A 7,474-nucleotide genomic window follows, 5' to 3' on the forward strand; every position below is an offset into this window, starting at 1 on the left:
TAAACTCTGATTTTTGTGTTGTCATAAAAATTTTGTTTTCTCCGTAAATACACACGCGTCAGATTAGGACCTTTCCTTTACAGTCGGTTAAAAGGAGAACAGAGAATGTTCTTATACAATAATTCATCTAAGAACAATTATTTCATTAGAAAACAAGGCCTGTTTTTGTTATTAGAAAATGATGTAGCAATGTTGCGTATGCTATTTGAAAACAGAAAAACGATAATATGAAGTGTTGCCTCCGTGTACGAGTGGTCTCGTCTTGCTCGACGCAGTCGCTTTCATAATTGCATTTCTTGCAGAATAAGTCATTTACAAGATGAGCAAAAAGCGAATAACGACCGCTATTAGTTAGGTGTTGGGACTGCGCTGTGTCGTTCTAAGCGATATTGTTTATGAGATAGCGCTTCCATGTTGCGACAGAACTCTAAATGAGCATTGCGCGTATGTTCTTGAAACAACAACAATAAAACGAACTAAGTACACATCTGCCCAAAATCTTTTTTAAAAATTTGGACACAAAACATTTATGTTTATTTTTGATAAGCAAACACTATTAGTATGCTTAGATTTGCATATGATATAGCAGTATTAGCATCTATCGAGGAGCAGGTAGATATAGCTTTAAATAAAATAAAAGCAAAACAGTTTTATATTAAAATAAATAAAAATAAAACAAAACCATTGGTATGCAAGGGAAGAAAAAACAGGGAAAAGTGAATACAAAGAAAGGAGACAAAAAATTATAAGAAGTGGCCGATTTTAGGTATCTAGGAAGTCAGATAAGTCAGGACTGAAGGAGTAGTAGGGATATAAAGCAGTGGATAGCGCACGGTCGAGTCGCTTTCAATAAAAAGAAGTCGCTTCTATGGTCGCGAACGATTAATTTAGAAATTCGGAAAAGGTTGTTAAAGGTGTATGTTTAGAGCGCGGCGCTGTACGGGTGCGAAACATGGACAGTGGGCGTGGCGGAAAAGAAAAGGTTAGAAGCTTTCAAAATGTGGTGTTACAGGCGAATGATGAGGATACCGTGTATAGAGAAGGTTAGAAATGAATAGATATTAGAAAGAATAGGAGAACAGAGGACCATATGGAATTCAATAAGACAGGCGAGATAGGTTAGTAGCACACCTTCTCAAGCATAAAGGTCTAGTCAGAAACATATTAGAGGCAGAAACGGGAGTTAGGAGGGGTAAAAGTAGAGCTAGATTAGATTACAGTTCGCAAATAGCTAAGGATGTGGGTTGATCTAGTTTTAGACATGCGTAGATTAGCTCAGGATAGGAGTGGAGGTGCGTGTCCAATCAGTCTTAGGACTGACGACCTTATGAAGATGAAACACTATATATGTTAGATAAGTAATATAGGAACAAAACATGATAATATGTCATTTTGCTTAGCTTTGCTTATTTTTTCCATATATAAAGTTTGTTGCACTAAGATGCTTCACTCTAGCTGTAGACTAGGCCTTACACCGCGTGTGTATTGTAGCTTCGCTCAATAAATATTTTTAAAAAGACTTTTCCTTAATTTGAGCATATAACAATTGGCGCAGTCAGTAGGATTTGTCAGGTAAAGGCAAATCCGATTCTAATAAAGTTTAAAAATCGATTTACTAAGTGACTACGTGAAGCCGTTTGCTTTTCGTCGGTTCGGTAAACCGGAAACAAAAAACTGTCCAAACGAACTGTCCAAAACTGTGCATCGTTTAAGTTTTGTGCGTTTGCCGAGTTAGCAGTTAGAAGCCGTTTGCTTCGACCTTGCCTAATAAGACCTCCGAAAAAGAAGACTGTCAAAAGGACGTCTCACCCCGTTTCCCTCCTGCGAGGACCAGACCAAGCAGCTGTATGTTTCGAATCATCCTAACCATCGTCACACTAGTGGACTACTCAAGGTAGGTGGTTTGAAGATATTTGCCATTTTCATATTTTTGTACGAAAATCCTTTCCCTATTCCCTAATTGCTTTTATTATCGAATAATTTTGTGTCAATCATGACCGAACAAGGAGACAGTTATTCTAGGAAAGAATTGTCTGAATTAATTCCAAATTTTGATGGTGATAATATTCCATTACACCAATTTGTTGAAACAGTAGATTTTGTTTTCGAAAAAGCAAAAGCCAGTGACCAAGAATATTTATTTAGAATTATTTTAAATCGGTTATCAGGTCGTGCAGGACGAGTGATTCTCGCAAGGCATTATGATAACTGGTTAAGTGTCAAAAATTCATTAATTACTAATTTCGGACTTGAACGTTCCGCTGAATGTTTAATTGCAGACCTCACACGATTTAGAAATACAAATAAGCTTTCCATTAAAGAAACTTATAACAAAATTGCCAAAATTCGCGATGATCTTATCGCAGTAGCTATTGAAAACACTTCTGAGGATGCAAACCCAATTGATGTTCTGTCAGAGTTTATAGATAAAATAGCCAAAACAACATTTTTAAATAATATACCGAAAGATGTTGAAATATCTATTGCTCACGCTCAAGCGCAAAGTTTAGAGGNGTTATTCTTAGTCATATTCAACCATTTGGGGTCATTTCACAACTCAATTTGCAACCCTCATCTAGTTTTTCCAATATTAATTTCAAATCATTTTTTCGATTTTTTATTTACCCACTACAAACTACCTCAAATTAATGAGGGAAAAATTGTTGCTGTTGTCATACCCCCGCCGGGAATCGAACCCGGGACCTTTGACTTTGTGCACCAATGTTCTACCACTAAACTACGAAAGGTGACAACAGCAACCATGACCAACCGACCTACACGGTTAACGAAAAATGATTTCAAATATATCGCATATTAATCCACTGTTAAGTAACTAACAATGTCATAGGATTTCATAGTTTTCCCAATTAAAGTAATTAGGTAGTTTTAGTCGTCGGTTTCTTCATATCTATTGTGTTACAAATACATTATGTATTTATCAGTAAATAATGTTTCTAATTTTCAGCTATTTACTAGGAGATTTATTTAAGCACGATTAAATGTTAAGTATTTAGGTTAATGTTAGTGATTCAGTTCTAACCCTTCTATGAAAATTAAATTGAGACCATATTGATTAGCTTAATTTAGAAAAAGGAGCTTGTTTATGACAGGTAAATCTTAGGAATTATTATTTATTGACTCGTTGTGGATGCAAATTGGTTTTAAAAAGATGTTATCTAGTTCATAATTGTTATTAGTAGATATTCCGCCCAAGAAGAAAATGTCAGATTAAACAAATGTAAAAGCATTATACTAAATGAAGATTTTATGACATGCGAATGTTTTCGTCCAAAGTTGACCATTAAGTATCAAAAAATCATGTTAACATAACGTTTACTGCTTAATGGAAAAATGTTAGACGTAGAAAATGTCAATTAGTGTAAAATATCAATTTATTCCAATTCGGCCTTTTATTTTCGCTCTTTCTCTCAGCTGCTTTCAATCACGTCAACCTAATAAGCTGTGATTTAATTAAGAGATCGTAATTTTTCCTGTTGCGATTGGTATTAGTACCATTAAAATATGACTTTCCATGGGATGAGCAGATATAATATGTAATCGCTTCATTAAGCAACTAACCTGTTGATTTAAATGGTGCATATAATTATAATCAATGATAAATATCCTTGTGGGTTCGATATATTTTTATCGAAACGTTAACTTTAGTCCATGCCAAAAATAGAATCTTTAATGATAACGGTTTTTAAGACCTACCAGAAGTTCTTCGATAAAAGGATTACCCAAGGAAGATGTTCTTAAGAACATGTCTAAATATAGCGAATATACCAACTTATCCAAAAATAAATATAAAAGTATTCAAAAAAATTTTTAGTTTTTTACCGATTCGCTCAAGCGCCTGTCGACTAAAACCCCTCATCGAGGAGGGATATCAACCTGGAGGTTATACATCCCAGGAAAGGTTCAATGGAAAGAGGTTGGAAGCGGGAAGGGAAATGGGTGTAGGAAGGAAGCATTAGGTAGAAATAGGAAGCGATAAGTTGGGTGGGTACTCGCATTAAAAAAGAACGAAAGTAAGAATGAGCGGAAGGGAAGCAGCTCAGAGTAGAAGGTGGTAGGGCTTTCTTAAACGGGTTTAGGGGCGCAGTCGGCAAGTGTCGAGATGGATGGGTTAGGGCAACCTGACACTGAGGACCGGAGATTAACCGCAGCCTCGGGGAGTGAAGGTAGACCAGTTTCTTTCAGAATTTGTATGTTTCTGATGAACCAGGAATAGTTGAGTGCAGAACGAACAATCCGCATGTAAATGNGAATTCTAACGTTCTGATGCAATTTTGGAGCGCGATAGGTATTCTTAAGCCAAAGGTATTTAGGAATTCTGACGTTCTGATGCAATTCTGGGGCGCGATTGGTATTCTTAACACCACCGCCAACGGTATTTAGGAAATTTGACGTACTCATGGAATTCTGAGGCGTGATTGGCATTCTTAACGAATTTGTATGTTTCTGATGAACCAGGAATAGTTGAGTGCAGAACGAACAATCCGCATGTAAATGCCTTAAAGATTTTGTAGGCAGTGAGAATTGGCACAGCCCCAGATGGGGACGGCGTAGGAGCAAATGCTTCTGATAATTGCCTTGAACGCACAGATTTTTGTTTGATGGGAGATGGAGCTGCTTTTGAAGAAGAGCTTGAGGGAGATAAAGACGGTTAGAGTCTCGGCACGGGTGGCAAGGATGATGTTCTTTCGTCATGTCGAAGACGACGCCGGATGGTAGGAGGTTTTCTGGTCCTACGGGAGAAGAAAATTGCTTCCGACTTGGCGTCGTTAATGAAGTGTTTCCATCTACGGTACCAATTTAGTAGCAGGGGTGAAAACTTGTTAATTTTTGTGGAGCACTGGAAAACGGTTTGGGCGGAGTTTATGAGGGCAATGCCATCGGCGTAGAGGGCTGTGACGATCGAGGGATGGGACGGTATATCTGCGCAGAAATAACAGTTAATGTCCCGATGTTCCTAGATATAGTCGCTTCAGTTTAATTTTGCAATGTAAAAATTGTGAATCTTTTACTTTATTATTATTTATTACCGAAACAATAAATGTACTTATCCATAAACCTACCCTTATCTCGATGCCTTAGTATAGTGAAACTTTATGTTAAATTTCAAGTTTCTGACGTGTTTTATTTTAATTTTAAAAATATCCTTCCTTAGTAATCGCCTATGCTGTTTAAGGAATTTGTGTATATAGAATTAAGGATGTTTGGGAGGTACAATCGGAGTAAGAATACATAAAATTAGTAATTCGTGATTAATTAGGTTTTGCAGCATATCATGAAGTAAATAAATACTATCTATACTAAAAAAAATTACACAGTTTGAAAAAAAATTTGGAATTTGACCAAAAACTTTGTATGAAATAAGAAATAACGAATAATATGGAAAATTTTTAACTGGCTTTTGGCAGTGAATATTCCTTGATTTCAACTATGAAACAAAAAATATTTAGTTTCAATCTTTATTAATNAAATACTCAATCTAAAATATACAAAAATATAGAAGGTTATGAAACTAACAATAAATCAAAATAAACCAAATATTAATGTGAAAATTCATTTTAATTTTTTCCCACTATAAACTACCTCAAGTTAATGAGGGAAAAATTTGTTACTGTTGTCACACCCTTGCCAGGGATCACACCCGGGACCTTTGGCAACAAATTTTTCCCTCATTAATTTAGGTAGTTTATAGTGGGAGAAAATTGAAATGAATTTTCACATTAATATTTGATATTAAATGTTAAAGTGTTTCATACAAAATAAACCATTGAAATTTCACAGTAAAAGTTAAATCTCTCATACTTGCTTCCCTTTTTAACGGTTTAGTGAATCAATTTGTAAATTTTACAGGAGTTCTAAATTTTTATTTGTCTCGTAGCATTTTGACATACCTCCCAAACATCCTTAATTGGTTAGTAGTTTTTAATGCTATGTAAAGATGGTCTAGTGAGCGTTAGAAACTACAAATATTCATATGAAATGAAAACTGAAGCCCTACTGATTAACCTTCTGGGTGTGTCTGTAAATACATTGGAAAATTACATGTAAATTAATAACCAAAATTAGAAAGGTAAATTAAATTAGTAGATTTCTAAGGATTATGAAAATCCGCCTAAACGACGGCGGTAGCTTCATACACTTAAAAACCAAACGTTATTTGCAATTAGTTAACAATTTTATTGCCAACAAGTGTACAAGATTATCTAGAATGAATTATAATTTATAGGTCAAAATTCCGCGTATAAATTTTATTACAAATTATTATTCGAAATTAATACGCACCAATCGACGACACATTACGGTATTTTATTGGTGAAAATTTTAGTTATACGCACGACAAAACGCCTGAATTTTTAATTTTATTAACATATTAGTCTCTTTTCTTTTCTAGTTGGCCTTCTTTCGCAGGCATTTTTAATGATGTGAACCGTACAATATTTGCATATACGGGAGTTGTTGGGAAAGTAATGTATGGTTCCTAGAAATTGACAGAAATACGTATGTATTTCAGATTACTCATTTTGTTACAGTAATTCTTCACTTAATAAATATAATCCGATGTAGAATTCTGATCACTAGATGTATGACTATTTCTCAATTCAGTACTTCAACTTTAATCTTACTTTCATCATCATAGGGTCGTCAGTCACTAAACCTGGTTAGATACACTCCTCCACTCATTGTTATCGTGAGCTAGTACTCGCATTTACCTAAAACTACAACATCCCACATCCTTATGAACGATAATCTAATCTAGAGTCACTAATGTATGGTCTACGAAAATTAATGTTTCAGCTAAAATTGACGTGTAATTTTAACTAAACGTTTGCAGGTTTGATCTGCAGTTTAGATTCGATCTGCAAATACATATAATTTTACCTTAGCCAACCTAGAATTCTCAATTCCAACGATGTCAATTTCGTTTTTTCGTGTAAATCCTATAGTGGCGGGGGAGATGATTGAAATGACGTTTAGTGTTTTGACATATTTTATTGACAGTACAACCTCAAACCCAGAAACGCGAAATTGGGATCTTGGCATTTTAGAGTCTGTAATAGTAATTCCGAGACTAGATCCTTTTAACACCACCAAAAAAGTCCTCTCGTAATGGTCAAAAATGTAAGTTGTTGGATTTTTAAATTAGGATTTCTCGGATGACGTTCCGATGCAATTCTGAGGCGCGATTGACATTCTTACGACCATCTCCACCAAGGAAGTCATTTCTTAATGGTCAAAAATATAAATTCTTGGATTTTTAGATTAGGATATCTCAGAATTCTAACGTTCTGATGCAATTTTGGAGCGCGATAGGTATTCTTAAGCCAAAGGTATTTAGGAATTCTGACGTTCTGATGCAATTCTGGGGCGTGATTGGCATTCTTAACACCATCACCAAGGGTATTTAGGAATTTTGACGTACTGATGCATTTCTGGGGCGCGATTGGTGTTCTTCACA

General features: G+C 35.3%; 1 non-coding gene across 1 annotated transcript; it reads right to left on the bottom strand.

Annotated features, from left to right (window-relative positions):
* Positions 1 to 2,675: 2,675 nt before the first annotated feature.
* Positions 2,676 to 2,747, bottom strand: Trnac-aca. The gene has a single exon. It is a non-coding gene; the product is annotated as a tRNA-Cys (tRNA).
* Between the last annotated feature and the right edge of the window lie 4,727 nt (positions 2,748 to 7,474).

The sequence above is a fragment of the Agrilus planipennis genome, unplaced genomic scaffold, assembly GCF_000699045.2.
Source record: "Agrilus planipennis isolate EAB-ADULT unplaced genomic scaffold, Apla_2.0 scaffold47, whole genome shotgun sequence".
Taxonomy (NCBI): Eukaryota; Metazoa; Arthropoda; class Insecta; order Coleoptera; family Buprestidae; genus Agrilus; species Agrilus planipennis.